General features: G+C 43.8%; 1 pseudogene; it reads right to left on the minus strand.

Moving 5' to 3' along the window:
- Window positions 1-203: 203 nt before the first annotated feature.
- LOC125905183 (uncharacterized) lies at window positions 204-14,702 on the minus strand (annotated as a pseudogene).
- Between the last annotated feature and the right edge of the window lie 8,653 nt (window positions 14,703-23,355).

Below are 23,355 nucleotides of genomic sequence, written 5' to 3' on the forward strand. Positions count from 1 at the left end.
CTGCACAGTAACCACCCTGACAACTGCTTACTTAGAAGAGCCTTCCCCCAAAAAGCAAAGTGTTTTTTAAAAGTGGCTGTGATGACAGGCAGCAGGGAACAGTAGCAACACAACGGAAATCCCTGACATGACCAAAGATTTCTAAATATTTAGAGAGTTTACTAGTCCTCTGAAGTTCGTGGAAATGTTATTAGAGCCCTGCGCTAGAGCCCGAGGCCCGAGGGGCCCGACAGTCCGACAGCCCGAGGGCCGGGCTTCGGGCCAATTACCACATCATTACCTCGGACACGGGCCGGGCTCGGGCTTTTTTGTAACCTGCCAATTAGAGAGGTATGTGTTGGTGTTTAACCGATTTAAACGGCAACACTTGAACGCAGCAGCCGCTGTGCCTCTCCCTCTCCGCTGCACGTCACTCATCACATTGTAGCGTAGCGTCCGCCAGGACGTGTGGAAGGATGACGCAGTTATTCAGCAAACCACCGTTTGTTGCTGAACAGTACAGGTTACTGTTGGCCGTAACCACGCCAAAACAACCACAAAACAAGGACTTAGCTGTAACGTTAACTCGAACCATGCACTGCTGCTCTCTCCTTCAGCTCGCTCCACACACACAAGCACGCGCACTCACACAGTCCTCATCCTTGTCACTCTCGCACCCCGCTCACAGAACATTGACATTACAACAGAACATTCACTTCAGGGTCGCTACAATATTTTACTGATCCCATTCATAAACACTGTGATGAGGTTTGTTTTATTCGTGTTTGTAACTTAGGCTTGGATAGACGTGTTTATTTGTTAATAGACCTGCCACCTACAATTTGCAATATCAGACACTGCAGTTGCATCACGCACAGTCACTTCAAAAAACAAAATAATCAATTAAACAGCCCCGAAAATATTTCAGACACTTCTCTAAATAATCTTAATATTGAAAGGAAATGAAATATACCCACTTATGCCATTAAAAGTGCTTAGATAAGGTCGGAGGTCTATAACTGCACATATAGACCTCTGACCTTATCTGGGTATATTTAGTTTCCTTTCAATATTAAGATTATTTTGGGGGTTGTTTAATTGATTATTTTGTTTTTTGAAGTGACTGTGTGCAATACAACTGCAACAGTGCGCAGAACAGTTGACAATTCTCACTAAATAGGAGAATACAGTCCGTACTCGTACTCGTCGTCCTCCGCTTATCCAGGTCCGGGTCGCGGGGGGCAGCAGCCTCAGCAAAGAAGCCCAGGCAGTCCTCTCCCCAGCCACTTCCGTCAGCTCTTTCGTGGGAATCCTGAGGCGTTCCCAGGCCAGCCGGGTGATGTAATCCCTCCAGCGTGTTCTGGGGCAGCCCCGAGGTCTCCTCCCGGTTGGACATGCCCAAAACACCTCCCCAGGGAGGCGTCCGGAAGACATCCTTACCAGATGCCCGAACCACCTCAACTGGCTCCTCTCGATGTGGAGGAGCAGCGGCTCTACTCCGAGTCCCTCCCGGATGTCTGAGCTCCTCACCCTATCCCTAAGGCTGAGCCCAGCCACTCTGCGGAGGAAACTCATTTCGGCCGCTTGTACTCGCGATCTCATTCTTTCGGTCACTACCCAGAGCTCGTGACCATAGGTGAGGGTTGAAACATAGATCCACCGGTAAATTGAGAGCTTCGCTTTCTGGCTAAGTTCCCTCTTCACCACAACGGACCGGTTAAGCGCCTGCATCACTGCCGACGCCGCCCCACTCCGCCTGTCAATCTCCCGCTCCATCCTACCCTCACTCGTGAACAAGATCCCGAGATACTTAAACTCCACCTCCACACCTGAGGAAGGACCTCCCCCCTGACCTGGAGTGGGCAATCCACCCTTTTCCGGCTGAGGACCATGGCCTCAGACTTGGAGGTGCTGATTCTCATCCCAGCCGCTTCACACTTGGCTGCGAACCGCCCCAGCGAGAGCTGGAGGTCACTGTTCAATGGAGCTAGGAGGACCACGTCATCCGCAAAAAGCAGGGACGAGATCCTCCTGTCACCGAACCTGACACCCTCCACCACTCGGCTGCGCCTAGAAATTCTGTCCATAAAAGTTATGAACAGAACCGGTGACAAAGGGCAGCCCTGGCGGAGTCCAACCCTCACCGGGAACAGGTCCGACTTACTGCCAGCCACGCGAACCAGACTCATGCTCCTTCGGTACAGGGACTGGATGGCCCTTAGCAACGGGCCACCAACCCCATACTCCCGGAGCACCCCCTACAGGATGCCCCTGGGGACACGATTGTAAGCCTTCTCCAAATCCACAAAACACATGTGGACTGGTTGGGTAAACTCCCATGCCCCCTCCATCACCCTGGCGAGGGTAAAGAGCTGGTTCACGGTTCTGCGTACAGGACGAAAACCACATTGCTCCTCCTCAATCCGAGGTTCAACTATCGACCGGACCCTCTTCTCCAGCACCCTGGAGTAGACCTTACCGGGCAGGCTGAGGAGTGTGATCCCCCTGTAGTTGGAACACACCCTCTGGTCCCCTTTCTTGAAAATGGGGACCACCACCCCGGTCTGCCACTCCAGAGGCACTGCCCCCGATGTCCACGCAATGTTGCAGAGGCGTGTCAGCCAGGACAGCCCTACAACATCCAGAGCCTTGAGATATCCAGGATGAATCTCATCCACCCCCGGGGCTCCGCCGCCTCAGAGTTGTTTCACTACCTCAGCAACTTCTGCCCCAGAAATTGGATGACCCGCCCCCGAGACCCCCGTCTCTGTTTCCTTACTGGAATACGTGTTGGTGGGATTGAGGAGCTCCTCAAAGTATTCCTTCCACCGCCCGACAATGTCCCCAGTTGACGTCAGCAGCTCCCCGCCTCCACTGTAAACAGTGTGAGTAAGTTGTCGCCTTCCCCCCCTGAGGCGCCGGACGGTTTGCCAGAACCTCTTTGGAGCCGATTGATAGTCTTCCTCCATGGCCTCACCAAACTCCTCCCACGCCCGAGTTTTTGCCTCAACGTCTGCACCGCCCGCTTGGCCCGCGCTCGTCAGCTGCTTCCAGAGACCCACAGACCAACCATGCCCTGTAGGCCTCCTTCTTCAGCCTGACGGCTCCCCTCACCTCTGGTGTCCACCAGCGGGTTCAGGGATTACCGCTGCAACTGGCCCCAGCAGCCTTGCGGCCACAGCTCGCAACCGCCGCCTCAACAATGGCAGAGCGGAACAAGGCCCATTCGGACTCAATGTCCCCCTCCGCCCTTGGGACGCGGTCGAAGCTCTCCCGGAGGTGGGAGTTGATCATCATCTGGACAGGTTCTTCCACCAGGCGTTCCCAGCAGACCCTCACTGTTCGTTTGGGCCTGCCAGGTCTGCGTGGCATCTTCCCCCACCATCTGATTCAACTCACCACCAGGTGGTGATTAATTGACAGCTCTGCTCCTCTCTTCACCCAAGTGTCCAGAACATATGGCCGCAGGTCAAATGATATGACTACAAAGTCGATCATTGACCTGCGACCTAGGCTGTCCTGGTGCCACGTGCACCGATGGACATCCTTATGTTTGAACATGGTGTTAGTTATGGCCAAACTGCGACCCGCACAGAAGTCCAATAACTGAACACCACTTGGGTTCAGATCGGGCAGGCCGTTCCTCCCAGTCACGCCCCTCCAGGTCCTGCTGTCATTGCCCACGTGAGCGTTGAAGTCCCCCAGCAGAACAATGGAGTCCCTGGTCGGGGCACTGTCCAGCACCCGTCCCAGGGACTCCAAAATGGGTGGGTACTCTGAACTGTTGTTCGGTGCATAAGCACAGACAACAGTCAGGACCCGTTCCCCGACCCGAAGGTGCAGGGAAGCAACCCTTTCGTCTACCGGGGTAAACCCCAACCTACAGGCAGAGAGTCTGGGGGCTATCAGAAAGCCCACCCCGGCCCTCCGCCTCTCACCCGGAGCAACTCCAGCGAAGGAGAGAGTCCAAACCCTCTCGAGGACTAGGGTTCCAGAGCCGGAACTATGTGTCGAGGTGAGGCCGACTATATCTAGCCGGTAGCGCTCAACCTCTTCCACAAGCTCTGGCTCCTTCCCCGCCAGAGAGGTGACATTCCATGTCCCAAGAGCCAACTTCTGTAACCGAGGATCGGACCGCCAAGGCCCCCGCCTTGGTCTGCTGCCCAATCCACATTGCACCGAACCCTTCTGGATCCCTCTGTGGGTGGTGGGCCTGCAGGGGGACGAGCCCATGTAGCCGGTTCGGGCTGGGCCCGGCCGGACCCCATGGGCATAGGCCCGACCACCAGGCGCTCGCCCACGGGCCCCAACCCCAGGCCTGGCTCCAGGGCGGGGCCCCGGTAACCCTCCGGGCCAGGTACACATGTCCTTGTTTTTATCCATCATGAAGGGTCTTTTGATCCGTTCTTCGTTTGACCCTTCGCCCAGAACCAATCTGCCATGGGAAACCCTACCAGGGGCAAAATGCAGCATAGCTCCTAGGGTCATTAGGGCTCTCAAACTCCTCCACCACAATAAGGTGATGGTTCTCGGAGGATACAGTCATTAAGTTAAATAAATTCATATTTAACTTTATCCTTTCAATCAAAATATAATGGATATAGCTTAATACCATGCTAGAAACCCCAATTACAGCCTACAGCCTACATGTTGTTATAGGAGGTTTAAAAAAAAAAAAAAAAAAAAAAAAAAGTCAGGCTTTTTTTCGGGTTTGGGCATGAGAATTCTGAAAACCTGTTGGCCGGGCCAGGCTGGGGCTCCACCCCCTCGGGCCAGGGCCGGCCCTGGCCCAAATAATAGGCCCGTGCAGGGCACTAAATGTTATCATAGACCCAGTTTTTACTCTAGTTGCCCTTGTAAGGGTGCTTTCAGATCTACAGATTTCTTGCTTTGGTCCAAATTAGGGACTAATTTTGTTACAAAGTTGCATAATTGCCTAGAGTCGGTTCATGCTCTCACAACAGCATTTACAAGAGGACCAGATAAAATACCTGTGCAAGAAAGCTACTCTTGATTGGTTTGAATTTCCATGTGGGAAAAATCCAGGAAGTAAACAAAATGTTGAAGAAGAGTACACTTACAATGGAGGGACAACCATGCGATTGATTTTAGCACTCGTCACCGTGTACTATATTGCTGTCATTGTTCCTTTTAGGCAAACCATACAGTTTGAAAACGAGGCGCGGCTCCAAATAGAAAACAATGTTTTGAAGCATTGGATGTGCTGAATGTGCATATTAAGGCAGTACAGGAGGAGGCGCACATGAATAATCCTACAGGACTGTAACATGCTCATGTTTAACCCAAACAATGCGTAAAATGCGACTGCAGTTGGTTCGGATCGAGGTCGGAACATGTTTCACCACAAACAAATCGCTCCAGAGTTTGTTTTTATCTGGACCGAGACCACCTGTTTAAGAAGGTGTCGGTCTGGTTGTTTTGGTGCGCCCTGAGTGCGATTGCTGTGTTCACACCTGCCCAAACGAACCGCACTTAGGGAGCAAACGAACTTCAGTTTGATTAAACCAAACCAAACAGGACAGGTGTGAAAGAACCCTAAGTTTCTATCACCGTGACTCACCAACGTTATCAGCTCCTCCATCTTATGTTCTTTCTGCCTCTGTGATGCCTGTTATTTGATTGTTCATAGCCAGGCGGCAACCACCAGAAGTTCAACATGGTGAACTCAACGCAGAGCAAAATCTGTTTGCATGAACATAAGCGGAAACAGCTTTAGATCCCCTACCACTGTGTTGGTAATCGCTTCCCCTCGATGAAATGATTGGAGGTGGCAAGTTTGTGAGTGTGGCAGTGTGGAAGTAGCTTTAGTGTGTGTGTGTTAAATTAAAAAATGTATGATGTCCATACATTCTTATGACATGATGCCACTTCGTCAGTTGAATTAAAAGTGTTGTGGTGTAGATTATCTCCCCTCAAACCAAAAAGTAGATGCGGTGTTGATCAATATTCAGTAAAAATTTCTTCCAGTAAAATCAAAGACAATCCAGTTCACTCTGAAGAAAACACAGGAGACTGATCAGAAGACCAATGTGACATCAAAATAAACCTTTTGAGTTGGTGGTCCAAACCAAGAACTGAACCCAAAAGCCTTGGGCATGGACCTTTATACCCAGTCTCTCTCTCTTTCTCTTACTCACTTTCTTAAGTTTTTAACCAATCATATGTGTAGAACTACTATTGTTTTTCCCAATTCACATACGTCACAATATCACTTTTTACCTCATCTGACCCCTGGAAGCCCCCTTGGATAGGTTAAAACTGGCTGAGTAGGTTGTTCACATCTTTTACTGAAAAATGCCGACCTCAGCAGTTTTCTTTTATTATGACCTTACCCGCCCCTCTTCCCTAGGTCAGAGGGAATGTGTATGTGTGCAGGAGCTTGGACCGGCCTTCAGATGTGTGGATTTTCCCAGGCCGTGAAAATACTATGGTGTGTATCAGCCTGCCCAGTGAGCCTAGTAACTGGTGTATGCCTGTTACAGCCTTCAGCAGCTTCATTTCTCTCCACAACTTGACTTTACTATGAGGGCTCCATTCTACTATTAGATTTGGGTCTTCTTTGGCTTTTTCTTTTTAATTCACACAGTAATAGTGTATTGATGATACAGTGATAGTATATTGAAAATACAACTCAACACACAGTGATTATGCTTGGATTTTGGTGGTCTTGATTACCTTTCAACTCAGTTTGATATGATATAATATACATATACATACACACACATATACATATAGACATAAACACACACACACACACACACACACACACACACACATATGTCAGTCCCTCCAGAAAATCGCGATCGCAAATTCAACGAAAGTCTGCATTATTTGCGGGGGCTTGCAATTTTTCAAAAGTCCCACGATTTTTCTGTGTTTTTCTGCATCTTCCAGCCGACCGGAAGTCGTTGCGCATGCAACGCCATTTGAAACGTCATCAGACACATCATCAAATACGCTAATGGAATTGCAGTATGGAGAAACGCTCTGTATTGACATAAGAATTTGCACTGTTTAAATGCATACAATATGTGTTGAATGAATTAAAATGTTATATTTACAGAAGAAGCTTTATAAATAAAATTGATTGATTGATTGGTTGATTGATTGACATAATGATCAAACAGGCGCTCTCAAATTTGATTGTTTAAAACAAAACCTCAACAAAAGTAAATATGCAACATGAATACCGCAATATGTTATCACAAAACAACAGATGAATAATGCAGCTGTGCCCAACGTCACATTGCTTTTTCTATGGGGGAATTTTTGTGTCTTTTTTTGCAATCATATAAAACTGTTTTGAGAGCATATTTCTTGAACTGCCATCAAAAATCAAGTTTGTAAGTAAACACGTATGATCATCTTGCTTATAAATCAGTACTCTTTGCTCGCAAGTTAAAAACTTTTGCTTGCAGATCAGTCCTCTTTGCTTGCGAGTGAAAGTTTTGCTTGCAAGTTCAACTGCACTTAATGGGCGGGGCCTACGCTGATGGATGAAAGAAGAGTGGTGGGTTTGACGTGGCTACATACAGAGCGGGCTACACCCACGATTCCCTCTCTCCCACTGGAAACGCTCAACAGTCAGCATTACTGCTACACCCCAGGGCATCGACGTCGAATAGGTCTGCCCTGGCTAAACAAAAGCAATCTACAGGCACCACTTCAAATAAAACATTCTTGCTATCAGGCCTAGTCCACACACGGACTAGGCCTAATACCATATTATTTGTGGCTGTTTGGCCACATGCAACCGCACTTTTGGGCCCCCGAAACCGCGTTTCTTTGAAACGGAGTCCAGGATGAAGTTTTTGGAAGACTCCGGTGCCAGCGGTTGCGTGTAGATAAGATAACCGCAGTATTTTATTACCTGTCTCCATTGTTTGACGTCAGAGCGACGGTAAATAGCTCTTTTCTAAAAGTTTACTAACTACTGAAATCCCACATCCTGTGTTAAATACAATGTATCTTAACTATATTTACAATGAAGCTTGATTCTGCACTCTGCACTTAGCCCGTATGTGAATGTTTACAGTTGCTATGGCAACAAGTGACAGCTGATTAGTTAGCTTAGCGCAATCATCTGACTAACAATAACCCATAAAATTATAATTCAACATATTTAAACAAAATCAACAGCAGCTACCAACAGTTAAAGTCCTTACAACCTTTGCTAATGTGTTGTCACAGGTTAGGTTGTCAAAATTAAAGTAATATCAGCTTAAAGGCGCTGGATGTAAGAATGTGGCCAAAATGGTTACTGCACTCAAATTCAAAATACTGCCACGAGCCGTGTTCGCCCCCCCTCCCCTACAGATTCGAGGTTGCTGGACAGCGGCACGCTGGAGACTAATTTGTTTGCCCACGCGGGCGGCTGCCATGGCAGGGCCGTGTCGCCGCGTCCTTGATCTTCGGTTTTCCAGCGGACCGTTCGAGCAAGTCCGGCTTCTCTGCTACTAACACTGCTGCCAGGATACAGCCGAGGAGACTGCTAATGCTATGTACTGGGACACTGCTAATGCTGCTTGCCGTGCTGCTGTAGCTCAGTCGTAACTGTAACTGATGCCGAGACTCTACTGACTGTGTGACTGGTAGACGGCGGTGGGTGGCGCAACAGGCCAAAACACAAATTCAAAACATAAACATGATTTGCGGACCGTAAATTTTTTTTTAAAATGCGAATATTCTGGCTGTACTATTGTTGTCGGTGAGATCAGTATGTTATATGAACATTATTCCTTAGTCTCTGTGACATATTAGGATGATTTTACGACTATTTGCTTTAGATTTCTTACATATAGCTCCTTCAAATCCCTGAGGAACTATACTAGCATTAGTGACAGTTGCATCCAATCGTATGCAGTTACCTTCCGTTACAGTTCCCTCAAACAATATCACAAAGCACAATACAAACTATATAAACATGTTATCTATTAAGGGTACACTACTAAAATCTGAAGGTGCTTAGGTGACATTTACCCACCTGAAAGAATAAATTAATTTAGCTGGTCTTCAGTAGCTTTACTCTAGGTGTAACTGCCAACTGAAGAACGCAGGGCAAACCAACCGTTTATATACCCAGATTTGCTCTCGTGCCTTTACTTAAATCAGTTATGCTTGAAACTGAATGGGGGGTATCTGTATGGTATCTGTAAAGATCGATATCACATGCATAAAAATAATGTCACAATTGAGTGGGCAGATACACATAAATACCCAAAACTTTTGTTAAACCTACTGCGAGTCGTGCATTTGAGTCCATCAGTTTCGTGTCTGAGGTCGTTACAGGTCTACAGCGGGAGATAATGGTGTTTATAGAAGAAGGTATGGCAAATGTGGTTTGAGTGGGGAGATGGACCGGTGTAAGAGGTAAAACCTGGGGTGGACAATAAGGGGAACTGGAGCAGGAGGCGGTGGCCTGAGAGGCAGGAGAGGAAGAGGGTTTGGGAGTGGGTGTGTCATTTGTAAACAGTCATACAGGTGTAGATGATTGGATTGAATGCTGGATGTTTGCTGCAAACAGTTCATTACCTAGTGCACTTGGGTGAATCCCGACTCTGTTAGAAAGGGCAGTACGGTCGCAGAAGAGGTTAAAATTGTCAGTAAAATCCATGTTATTTGCAAGTTGACTGGATCAAGGTGTGCAAGGAGAGGAAAAAGCTAAAAAGATCACATCCGCAGCCATAAGGGGCAAGAGGTCCAGAGATAAAATCAATCAATCAATTTTATTTATAAAGCCCAATGTGCACAAATCACAATTTGCCTCACAGGGCTTTACAGCATATGACATCCCTCTGTCCTTTGGACCCTCACAGCAGATAAGGAAAAACTCCCCCCCCAAAAAAACCCTTTAGCGGGGGAAAAAAAACGGTAGAAACCTCAGGAAGAGCAACTGAGGAGGGATCCCTCTTCCAGGATGGACAGACGTGCAACAGATGTCATACAGATCAGCAATAACAGTAATCTGTAGGCTATGACACAATGAGACAGAAAGAGAGAGAGAGAGAGAGAGAGAGAGAGAGAGATGCAGGACAGACGGTAATGACAGTAGCTTACAACAACATTATTGATAATAATAGTATTATAGTTATAGTTCTGGCTACTGTGGTACAATATGTTGAAAGTATATATTAATATCTGGCAGTATACATGTGTGACAATAATCATATGTGTATAATAACAGTAGAAGTATGACTAATGCCTAATTATGGCAGCAGCAGCAGGAGGCATCTGGCAGGACCACGGCAGCAGCACAACCACACATGTCACGCTGTCCAGGCACCGCTGTGATATAAGTTAATTTGAGAGACAGTGGAGCACAAAGGCTCCGGAGAAGAAGCCAAGTTAGTGACATCCAGAATGGCCAAGTTAGCAAGATTCAGTATGCAGAGAGAGAGAGAGAGAGAGAGAGAGAGAGAGAGAGAAGGAGAGAAGGGGCCCGGTGTATTATAGGGGGGTCCTCCGGCAGACAAGGCCTAAGTCAGCCTAACCAGGGGCTGGTACAGGGCAAGCCTGAGCCAGCCCTAACTATAAGCTTTATCAAAGAGGAAAGTCTTAAGTCTAGTCTTAAATGTGGAGACGGTGTCTGCCTCCCGGACCGTAACAGGAAGATGATTCCACAGGAGAGGAGCCTGATAGTTGAAGGCTCTGGCTCCTGATCTACTTTTGGAGACTTTAGGGACCACGAGTAACCCTGCGTTCTCAGAGCGCAGTGTTCTGGTGGGATAATAAGGCACTATGAGCTCTCTAAGATATGACAGAGCTTGACCATTTAGAGCTTTATAAGTTAACAGTAGGATTTTAAATTCAATTCTGGATTTTACAGGGAACCAGTGCAGCAAAGCTAAAACAGGAGAGATATGATCGCGTTTCTTAGTTCCTGTTAGTACATGTGCTGCTGCATTCTGAATTAGCTGGAGAGTTTTTAAGGACTTACTAGAGCTACCTGATAATAGAGTTACAGTAATCCAGCCTTGAGGTAACAAAAGCGTGGACCAATTTTTCTGCATCTTTTCGGGTCAGGATAGGCCTAATTTTCGTGATATTACGCAGATGAAAAAATGCAGTCCCTGAGGTTTGTTTTAAATGAGAATTAAAAGACAAATCTTGATCAAATATTACTCCGAGGTTTCTTACAGTAGTGCTAGAGGCCAGAGCAATGCCATCTAGAGAATCTATGTCATCAGATAAAGAGACTCTGAGTTGTTTGGGGCCAAGAACAATAACTTCAGTTTTGTCTGAATTTAACATCAGGAAATTGGTGCTCATCCAGGTTTTTATGTCTTTAAGGCAGTTAATTGAGTTAATTGATTACTTTCTTCTGGCTTCATCGATAAATACAACTGTGTATCATCCGCATAACAATGGAAATTTATAGAGTGATTTCTAATGATGTTACCTAAAGGAAGCATATATAGAATAAATAGGATTGGTCCAAGCACAGAACCTTGTGGAACTCCAAAACAAACTTTAGTACGTAAGGATGATTCATTATGAACGTCAACAAACTGAAAACGATCAGATAAATAAGAATTAAACCAGCTCAGTGCAGAACCTTTTAGGCCAATTAAGTGATCCAGTCTCTGCAGTAGAATTTTAATGGTCAATTGTGTCAAGCACTGCACTAAGATCCAATAAAACAAGTACAGAGACGAGTCCTTTGTCTGAAGCAATCAGAAGGTCATTTGTAATTTTAACTAGTGCTGTCTCAGTGCTATGATGTACTCTAAATCCTGACTGAAATTCCTCAAATAAATTATTATCATGGAGAAAATCATACAGCTGGTCTGCGACTACTTTCTCAAGGATCTTTGACATAAAGGGAAGATTAGATATTGGTCTATAGTTGGCTAACACCTCTGGATCCAGGGTGGGCTTTTTTAGTAGAGGTTTAATTACAGCTACCTTAAAAGACTGTGGTACATAGCCTGTTAATAAGGATATATTGATCATATCTAATATATGAGTGTTAACTAAAGGTAAGACCTTCTTAAGTAGCCTAGTTGGGATGGGGTCTAAGAGACACGTTGATGATTTGGATGAAGAAATCACTGCGGTCAATTCTTGAAGAGAAATTGGGGAGAAGCAATCTAAATATATATTAGGTCTTACAGCTGTGTTTGAGGTTAGATAGGTACTATCTGAGGGCAGGAGGTCATGAATTTTGCCTCTAATAGTTAGAATTTTGTCATTAAAAAAGCTCATAAAATCATTACTGCTAAGGGCTAAAGGAATACAAGGCTCAATAGAGCTTTGACTCTCAGTCAGCCTGGCTACAGTGCTGAAAGGAAAATGGGGTTATTCTTGTTTTCTTCTATTAATGCTGAGTAATAGTTTGCTCTGGCATTGCGGAGGCCCCTCTTATAAGTTTTTAGACTGTCTGCCCAGATTAAACGAGATTCTTCCAGTTTGGTTAATCGCCAATTCCTTTCAAATTTTCGCGATATTTGTTTTAACTTACGGGTTTGAGAGTTATACCAAGGAGCGAACTTTCTTTGCTTTGTTAACTTCTTTTTAAGAGGAGCTACAGAGTCGAGTGTTGTTCGCAGCGAGCCTACGGTGCTATCGACAAAATGATCAATTTGGGAGAAGTTAAAGTCGGTACAGGAAACCTCTGTTACTGAAGGTATTGGTATTGAATTTAACAACGGAGTAATCATTTCCTTAAATTTTGCGACAGCACTATCTGATAAACATCTAGTATAGTAACTTGTTATGTGTACAGGTGGTAGCAAGTAGACTAAGCACCGAGGCAGTACTCCTTTTAGCTGGCTTTATTAGCAACCGGGCTAAGACACATGCTCTATGCAGGATCAACGTCAAGTCCACACTCTTCTTCTACGCTCTCTCTCTCTCTGTAGCTGTTTACAACAGGCCACACTTAGGCTTACTATGCCACCTAGTGGCAGACACAACATAACTGTTGCTGAGTGGCGTGTAATCGAGTAAAAAGAAATCAAAAGTAATCAGATAATGATCCGATAGCGAGGGATTCTGTGGAAAGACTGTTTGGTTATCAATTTCAATTCCATACGTCAGAACTAGATCGAGGGTATGGTTAAAACAATGAGTGGGTTCATGTACACCCTGACTGAAGCCAATGGAGTCTAATAATGAGATAAATGCGGTAGCCAGGGAGTCATTATCAACGTCGACATGAATATTAAAATCGCCTACAATAATAACTTTATCTGATTTAAGAACTAAACTGGATAAAAACTCTGAGAATTCAGATACAAATTCAGAATACGGGCCAGGAGCACGGTACACTATAACAAATAAAAGTGGCTGCGAGGTTTTCCAGGTCGGATGCAAAAGACTAAGAACGAGGCTTTCAAATGAATTATAATCTAGTTTAGGTTTAGGGCTGATTAACAGGCTAGAGTTAAAAATGGTTGCAATTTCCCCTCCTCGGCCGCTACCTCCAGGAATGTGGGTGTTATTATGACTGGGGGGAGTGGATTCATTTAGACTAACATATTCATCTTGACACAGCCAGGTTTCAGTGAGACTGAGTAAATCAATATGATTATCTGATATTAATTTGTTTACGAACACTGCTTTAGACGATAGGGACCTGATATTTAACAGTCCGCATTTAATTCTCCTGTTTTGTCTTTCTGTCACAGAAGAGGTTTTAATTTTTATGAGGTTGGTTATGCACAACTCCTCTTTGTTTAATTTTGGATTTAAATAATTTAGGTGGTCGGGGGACAGACACCGTTTGTATAAAACTATGAAAACTATGGCTGGGTAACTGAACTAGAAGCTCAGAGAGGCGTATAGGACTGCAACTCTGAGTCCTGATCTCAACTCTGAGTTGTCAGGGATTTAAATTATAAATAAAATTTGCCAGGTTAACCTAGAAATGAGAACAGCTCCATCCAAAGTGGGATGAATGCCGTCTGTCCTAATAAGACCAGGTTTTCCCCAGAAAGTTTGCCAATTATTAACGAAACCCACATCGTTTGCTGGACACCACCTGGACAGCCAGCGATTAAATGATGACATGCAGCTAAACATGTCTCAGTGGTCAGATTTGGGAGGGGTCCAGAGAAAACTATGGAGTCAGACATCGTTTTTGCATATTCACACACCGAGGCAAATTTAATTTTAGTGACCTCCGATTGGCATTACCGGGTGTCATTGCTGCCGACGTGAATAACAATCTTACTGAATATACGTTTAGCTTTAGCCAGCAGTTTTAAATTTGATTCAATGTCACCCGCTCTGGCCCCAGGGATACATTTGACTATGGCCGCTGGTGTTGCTAACTTCACGTTCCTCAGAATAGAGTTGCCAATAACTCTATGAGTTTTCTCCTCAGCAGGTGTGTCGCTGAGTGGGGAAAAGCGGTTGGAAACGTGAACAGGCTGGTGGTGAGCCGTGGGCTTCGGCTTGGAGCTGTGTCTCTGGTGAACCGTAACCCAACCTCCCGGCTGAATGGGAGTTACCGGAGGACCGCTAGCAGAGGCTAAGGCTACGCTATGTGGCTCTGCACCGGCTACAGGGGGCTGGCTAACTACCGCAGCTACTGAATGGTTTTCCATGGTGCAGAGCTTCTAATTCTGCAATTCACTAAGCCTCGCCTCCAACGCAGCAAATAAGCTACACTTATTACAATTACCACTGTCGCTAAAGGAGGCAGAGGCATAACTGAATGTTTGGCACACCGAGCAAGAAAGAGCAGAGGGAGAAGCCATCGCTAACTGTAAAACTAATGTAGCTACCAAGGCTAGTAACGTGCAAACAACAGCTAAGAGATTAGCAAGAAAGTCGTAGAAAGGAGGAGAGCTATAAGTGCTTAAACAGAACCAGTGTGCTGGGGCGTCGGTGGCTTAGTGGTAGAGCAAGCGCCCCATGTACAAGGCTGTTGCCGCAGCAGCCCGGGTTTGAGTCCAGCCTGTGGCCCTTTGCTGCATGTCATCCCCTCTCTCTCTCCCCCTTTCACACTTAACTATCCTGTCCATTAAAGGCAAAAAATGCCCCAAAAAATATCTTAAAAAAAAAACAAAACAGAACCAGTATGGGTTAAGACTTGGAGTAGACGTTAAAGCAACTGAAGTGAGTTAAAGCAGAAAGCAGGCTTGTAGAATTCACCAGAGCAGTACAGAGACGCTGTCACAGAAACACCGGAAATGACACAACTCGCTTACCGCAATACGTCAGCATGTACACCTGTAAAACTGACCTTCCAGAGTTCTTTAAAACGTTAAAAATTATGTTAAAATCCTCTTTGGTGCGCTCAGCATTGTTACAGCCAATGTGAACAACCAGATGTTTGACGGAGGTGGGGAGTGAGGGCAGTATGTCCAGGACTTTGTCACAGATATCAAGGACTGTGGCACCGGGAAAGCAGCGTGTGATGGCGTTAAAGAAGCAGATATGCCTGGTTATGGAGTCGCCGATGATTAATGTAGTGGGGAAGAGGGGGCGAGGAGGTGATGTGTGTGGGCCAGCTGGAGAGGTCAGCTTCCTCCCTCTACGCTGAAGACAATGGTGCATGCTGGGAAGACTGCACAAGCAGCCAGGGACGAGGAGCCCCAGCTCCAGGGAGACCCCCAGAGTGTCTGATGACAGCCTCCTGCAGCATCCTGCAGCGTTTTTCCCCTCGTTGAGGTGGATCAAGCTCCCCGGTCAGTGCTGGCTGCAGGTGGCGGATCTGTGGCGGTGATGGCAGGAGTGGAAATGTCTGTAGTCTTAAAAGTGGAGATGGTGTCTGCTTCCCGGACCAAAACAGGAAGATGATTCCACAGAAGAGGAGACTGATAGCTGAAGACACTGGCTCCGGTTCTACTTTTGGAGACTCTAGGAACCACGAGTAACCCTGCATTCTCAAAGTGCTGTGTTCTGGTGGGATAATAGGGCACTATGAGCTCTCTAAGATGTGAAGGAGCCTGACCATTTAGAGCTTTGTAAGTTAGGAGAAGGACTTTAAATTCAATTCTGGATTTTACCATGAGCCAGTGCAAAGAAACTAAAACAGGAGAAATGTGATCTTGTTTCTGCTCCATTCTGGATTAGCTGGAGACTTATTCAAAGACTTATTAGAGCAATCTGATAATAGAGAGTTACAGTAATCCAGCCTAGAGGTAACAAAAGTGTGGACCAATTTTTCTGCATCTTTTTGGGACAGGATAGGCCTATTTTTTGCAAAATTACGCAGATGAAAAAACACAGTCCATGAGGTTCGTTTTAAATGTTAAAAGACAAATTTTTATGAGATATTACTCAGAGGTTTCTTACGGTAGTATTAGAGGCCAGAGCAATGCCATCCAGAAAAACTGTATCATCAGATAAAGATTTTCTGAGTTGTTTGGGGCTGACAGTTTTGTCTGAATTTAAGATAAGGAAATTTGAGCTCATCCAGGTTCTTATGTCTTTACAGCATTTTTGAAGTTTAGTTAATTGATCCGTTTCTTCTGGCTTTATCAATAAATACATTTGTGTATCATCCGCATAACAATGGAAATTTAAATTGTGATTTCTAAAGATGTTACCTAAAGGAAGCATATACAGAGTGAATAGAATTGGTCTGAGCACAGAAACTTGTGGAACTCCAAAACAAACTTTAGCATGCAAAGATGATTCATTGTGAATCTGAATGAACTGAAATCAATCAGATAAATAAGATTTAAACCAGCTTAGTGCAGAACCTTTAAGGCCAATTAAATGTTCCAGTATCTGTTGCAGAATTTCATGGTCAATTGCGTCAAATCTAAGCTCTACTAAAACAAGTATAGAGACAAGTTATTTGTCTGAGGCAATCAGAAGATCATTTGTAATTTTAACTAGTGCTGTTTCAGTGCTATGATGCACTCTAAATCCTGACTGAAATTTCTCAAATAATTATTATCGTAGAGAAAGTCACACAGCTGGTCTGCAACTACTTTTTCGGGGGTTTTTGAAAGAAAGGGAAAATTAGATATTGGTCTATAGTTGGCTAACACCTCTGGATCCAGGGTGGGCTTTTTTAGAAGTGGATTAATTACAGCTACCTTAACAGACTGTGGTACATAGCCTGTTAATAGAGATATATTGATGTCTAATATGTAAGTGTTAACTAAAGGTAAGACCTCCTTAAGTAGCCTATTGGGATGGGGTCTGAGAGACACGTTGATGACTTGGATGAAGAAATCATTGAGGTCAGTTGTTGAAGAGTAATCTGGGAGAAGCAAGTATGGCAAGTATGTAATGTTGAGGAATGCATTGATTTACTTCTTGGGAGTGAGAAGAAGAAAGAAACTGGGAAAAAGTGGAGGGTCGTTGGTGCATTGGGGCAAATTCAGAGCACTGCAGGAAGCCAAAAAATATGCAGGACCATGGATGACAAGCATTTGCCGCAAGAGCAGAAACCTTTTTGCAAGGTTAATGTAAGAATGTATGTATTCATTTGCAACTGCCAGTGGCTAGATTAATGGAAAGCTGGTTCCAAAAAAAAGTAGTTATGGGTAGAAAATGAAATTTTCTTTATTATCATTATTATTGTTTTATTGGCACAATGGGTGGTGAAACCGCTAATGAACGTGATGTCTAGAGAGGAAAAGGGGAGCTGAAACTGGCTAGTAAGATAGTCTGAAGGTGTGCTTTGGAAGATATCATGATGGATAGCTTTCTGTGAAGCTGATGGAAGGTTTTCTGGCTGTGAAATGATTTGACAGCTGTGATGATATAATGAAGTCTTCAAATGCAGAGCTGACAAGAATGATGAAATGACTTGAGAAAGGACAAACACATAGGGTGATTGTTTGTTAGTTTGTTTTAATTTGTGTGGTTTGCCGACGATACCATCATAGTTGGCCTGATATCAAACAACAACGAGGCAGCCTACAGAGAAGAGGTTCAGCACTTGACAAACTGGTGTTCTCAAAATAATCTGGACTTAAACATCACTAAAACCAAGGAAATCATAGTGGACTTCAGAAGATGTAGACGCACTGAGCACTCTGCCCTTTCCATTCACGGGGAGGAGGATAAGAGGGTAGAGAGCTTCAAATTCCTTGGTGTTCACATCTCAGCTGACCTCACCTGGACCACGCACATCTCACACCAGGTGAGGAAAGCCCAACAAAGACTCGCTTTTATTGTGAAGATTTCTGCTGAGTCGTCTTTTTGTTAACTTGGCGCTGATCGTAATGGTGTCACATTTCTGCTGAGTTTCCACTTTTTCTTTAATCCTTCCTCCTTGGAGCTGAAACATAACGGTGTCACATTTCTCCTGTCTCCCCCTGATGGCCGCCTCTTTACTTGCACTTGTACATAATATTATCCCCTCTCTCCTTTTCTCCCTTGGAGCCACTTCCACCGTGTAATGCTTTTCTGGGCAGTCTAAGCCCGCCTCCTCTAGGGTCATATCAGGAGAAGCTGGAATTCCCCTAACTTTCCACCAGTGTTTCTGAGCCCATCCTCATGCTATTTTTAGAAATGATGCACAGTGAATCCTAGGTACTTCTTTACCACAATGCTTAAGTGCTCAATGAGTGTATGTGTGTCATAGTACATTGTACTACAGTACAGTACAGTACAGTACATTGCTTCAACACGTATCTTTTAAAAGTCAGCTTAAAGGTACAGTATAAACACTTCAGTAAATCAGTACATTACACTACAAATCCAAAGGCTACCATTTTCTGGTGGTAGAGGGAGAATTTTTAGTGCTGAGCAGGAGGCAGCCGTTGTGAACATGGTTGTGGCAAACAATGCCATAAGGCTGCGTGAAATCAGGGCAGCAGTGATCGCAGATCAGGGCATGTTTAGGAACATCAACAACGTGAGCATGACCACCATTGACCGCATCCTAAGAAGGAACATGGCCATGAAGCAGCTCTATACAGTTCCATTTCAAAGGAACTCTGACGTTGTGAAGGAGGCCAGATGCCAATATGTGGAAGTAAGGAAACACAGTATACTGTAATGCCTTGTCATATCATGCAGTTAGAGTCAACTGGAGTGACTTGTCATTGTCATTTTGCCTTTTTTTACTTAGAGAATAATGGAGCTTGAAGCTGAGGGGGCACATCATGTCTTTATTTATGTTGATGAAGCCGGCTTCAATCTCTGTAAAGTGAGGAGATGTGGAAGGAACCTCATTGGATACAGGGCCACTATCACAGTTCCAGGACAGAAGGGTGCCAACATAACCATGTGTGCTGCCATCTCCAGTGATGGTGTCCTATGCCATATCCCCACTATTGGCCCATACAACACCGAGTGCCTCATAACATTCCTGAATGCACTTCACGATAGGCTGATCCCACCTGAGGAGAGAGGGCTGTTGAGGCCTGGCATGCCACTCTTCGTCATTATCTGGGACAATGTAGCGTTCCACTACTCTCGCCTTGTCAATGAGTGGTTTGCAGTACACCCTCGAATGATGATGCAGTTCCTTCCAGCATATTCCCCATTTTTGAATCCCATAGAGGAGTTCTTCAGTGCTTGAAAGTGGAAGGTTTATGATCACCATCCCTATAAGCAGATGCCCTTGCTGAATGCAATGACTGCTGCTGCCCAAGAAATAGGTGCAAAGGAATGTCAAGGTTGGATAAGGCATGCAAGAAGATTTTTCCCTCAGTTTATTTTGGTTTACATGTATTTTGTGTAATATTTACAGTATTTTAGTTTTCAGCCACAGTTTGAAAAAAAAGAATCAATGGAAATAAAATTTGCATCAAAGCATTTCTGATTCTGGATCCAATTCTTTGCAAGAAGGCAAATTTGACAACAAATGGCACTGGCATGAAAGCTACGTACAGTAATAGGCTACACTGACAAGCAATGGTGCACTGATTCGCACTGAGTGCTGTATTTTGTATTTTGTTGTCCACTGTGTAATAGTTGGTTGGAAGAGCTCATACACTTGTTTGCAAGTTGTGTAGTTTGAAGGCAAAATTTACTTTTGTTGCATATTTTAAATGTTTTGGCACGGTTAGAGCCTTTTGCAAACAAAATGTGTCATTTTGACCATGAGTGCCAGTTTCCTTTAAAATGTATTAAATGAGCATTGGTAGAACGAACATGAGATTTTGAGATTTTAGATTGAGAACAATTGTTTCCTTTTAATTGCATATGACAATGAGTAACTTAAAACCTGAAACCCTATCAAGGGCTGAGAGCCAAGAGGGCGTAAGTGACATTTCACCAACTTTACTGGAGAGCCAAAACAAAAAAGTGACCATAGTTTGCTCTTACTTTTTGTACTGTTTTTTAAATCTATCTTTTAGTCAAAAAAATATTTTTTCTACATTTCTAAATTTCAAAAATATTCACATACGCCTTTTTGGCACCAAGGTTTTCAGTTCATTTGGATATAACATGGGCGTATCTGATAATTTCATGAGCAGAAAAGAATATGAATGTGCTTTTAAAAGAACAGTCACTTTTACATAATAAAACTCATTAAAACATATTTATATTAGGTTATTTATTTCAATGCTATTTATTTTTGAGTAGTTATACCATCAACAGAATAGACAGAAAGCAATTACAATGATACAATACAATGAACATCGATGATAATTTAAGAATTAATTTAATTATTAAACATTTCATTTAAATGATCATTTAAATTCACTGAAATTATTGTTAACGTCTGATTCCATACTATCAGTGGACTAGACAACAATAGGAACTAATATGTTTTCAAATATTTGGAGTATGTGCAACAGTATTCATGAATTAATGACATTGACTAAATTAATCATGTGAACAAAATGAACAAAATATTAAAAACTGAATGTAATCTACATTACTAGTTGTTTAATTGCTACTATGTATTAAATCTCACTTTGATTCAGAAACCTTCAAAGACTGGTAAAAGTCCAGAGAGGAGCAGGGGATACTGTAAGTCTTTTGTTTTGTTTTTTTTCAGTGCATTGATCCCTGGTTAAGATTTGTTCAACTTTTTAGGCCCAATTGCATGTGAACATGTTATCTCCTGCGTCCCAACTTCAAGAATACGGAATTCATCACCACAAAGTTCATACTTAAATAGGACAGATCTGGGATTTTCCTTGGTGTAGCGCAGCCATTTTATCTTCTGCCAGCGGACACCATCTCCCTCAGTGTCTTTGGTTCTGTTTCCCATTGTGTGCTGTAAAAAAGACTTGAAATGAAGTGAGGCATTATGGCCAAGCTCTATCACATTACAGTGGTGGAAAAAAGTTTTCGGACACCCTTAAAATTTTACACAATCTCAAATATTATCATGAAATATTTGTGGAAAAATCTTTTTTGTGTTTCAAAAGGTGTGGCTGCATTAGACAGATACAAACAAATACAAATTATATTTTTTTGTTTATTGTTTACAAGAAAAACTAACAAAACTAAATTCTTGACAGTTTCAATATGTCAGTTCTCAACATTGTCGGTACCAAAGTCAACAAATAACAGAGAATGTGTTCAAAACTGAACAAAAAATAAATAAACCATCACATCATCAAATTAATATTTAGTAGTCCTGCCACTGGCACGTAGTAGAGCTCTAATCCTGGCTGGCATGTTCCCCACGAGCCTTTCACACTGTTGAGGGGTAATCTTGTCCCATTCTTCTTGAATTACTGCTTTTAATTCTTCTCAATTCTTTGGTTTATGCTTTGAAACAGACCTTTTGATAATCCACCACAGATTTTCAATGGGGCTCATGTCCGGGGATTGAGCTGGCCAGTCTAAGACCTGGATATTGTGCTCCTGCAGCGAAGATCTACTGGCCTTGGATGTGTGGCAAGGGGCATTATCTTGTTGAAACATCCAGTTTTTACCTCGACAGAACAGTGCACGCGCAGAAGGGAGCATGTGGGTTTCGAGAATGGTACAATACTTGGTAGAGTTCAATGTGCCATCACAGACAGTGAGATGACCAACACCAGCAGCACTCATGCATCCCCAAACCATGATACTGCCTCCACCATGCTTGACAGTAGGTACTGTACATGCTGGAGATAATGCTTCGCCAGGATGCGGTCATTTCTTGCTCAAGAAACCCTTGGATGCCTAGATCTTGGTTTGTCTTCCAAGCTGTTGGTTAGTCTGTATTTCTGCAGAGTGTATCCAACTGCTGAAGGACTGCATCTGCACTTCCTGGCTATCTGGCGGCAGCTGTACCCTTCCTGGCTGAGAATCTTTATCTTCAGGCGTGTTTCCTGCGTTAGGTTCCTTGTTTTAGCCATTTTTGTGTCTGAAGAACTTTCAAATGTGCTGGCTTTATGTAGACACGAAGCTTGGCAACAAAAATTGTGTCTTTTAATAAAAAGAACGACCTTCATCACTGGTACCAAAATGACCCAATACTCAAAATTTCTTATGTATTTTTATGGAACCAATCAATTTTAAGTTTTTAATGGCTTTTTTAGGATTTATTTAGTATTTTGGCTGTGACTGTACTAAAAGAAATTGCACTTGAAGACCTTAGAGTGATTCTTAATGCAATATTTCACAAATGCATGGGGTGTCCGAAAACTTTTTTCCACCACTGTATATGGCTTGTTTATCCTTGCCATCCTAACAAGAGTGTAGTATCCCTGTGGACTGTAAACAGGTACATTTCGTCTACTGTTAAAACTTATCCTCATCAGTCTGACTCACGGCATTTTGTATAATACATAAACACACTATGTAAACTGTTTCTGTAATGATCTGCAGAATTTCCCCCCATAATAGTTACCCCCCCCTCCACCTGTCTTATAATAACTAAACATGCTGAAATAGGCTACTAGTTTAGTAGGCTAGTTAGGCAACTAGCTTCTGCTTGCTAAAGGCTAAACTAGCCAGCTAAAGGCTAAAGGATAACAATAACAATGTGGAGTTAAAACTTACCTTCACCACTTATTTCTGGTGTTTGAAATAACTGTGACAATACCTCTTAAGTGTTAAACACCACTTTTCTGTGGCAGCCTTTTCTAGTCTTACATTTACTATCAGCCATTTTGACTTATGTGCTGTCTTCAGACTTTGCCCATAATACATTTCTCAGTGCCAAAAGGGCGTAAATGCACTTATGCCCTTCTGGCTCTAACTGCTTCTGTATGTTCATAGTTAAGACCTTTGGTTTTTGTTTATTAACTCTAAATTTATTAATATTTTACTTCTATAATTTTGTCAGTATAAATAGCTCATCAAGAGCTTTCAGGTGATATATATAACTCAATTTTAACCAAAATTTCACTTACGCCCTCTTGGTTCTCAGCCCTCGATATGACCTGGCTCCCTGCTAGGGGGAGTGAATGGTACTGGCTGCTGCCCTCAAGGGGGTGGAGTCATTGTGATGTCACGGATGGCAAACCTAGACTTGGATGTCTCTGACAAGGATCCCTAGATGGTGAAAGTTCCGTAGGTGTGGCGTTTAATGGAGTGGCGTGGAGT

Source organism: Epinephelus fuscoguttatus, linkage group LG17, assembly GCF_011397635.1.
Source record: "Epinephelus fuscoguttatus linkage group LG17, E.fuscoguttatus.final_Chr_v1".
Taxonomy (NCBI): Eukaryota; Metazoa; Chordata; class Actinopteri; order Perciformes; family Serranidae; genus Epinephelus; species Epinephelus fuscoguttatus.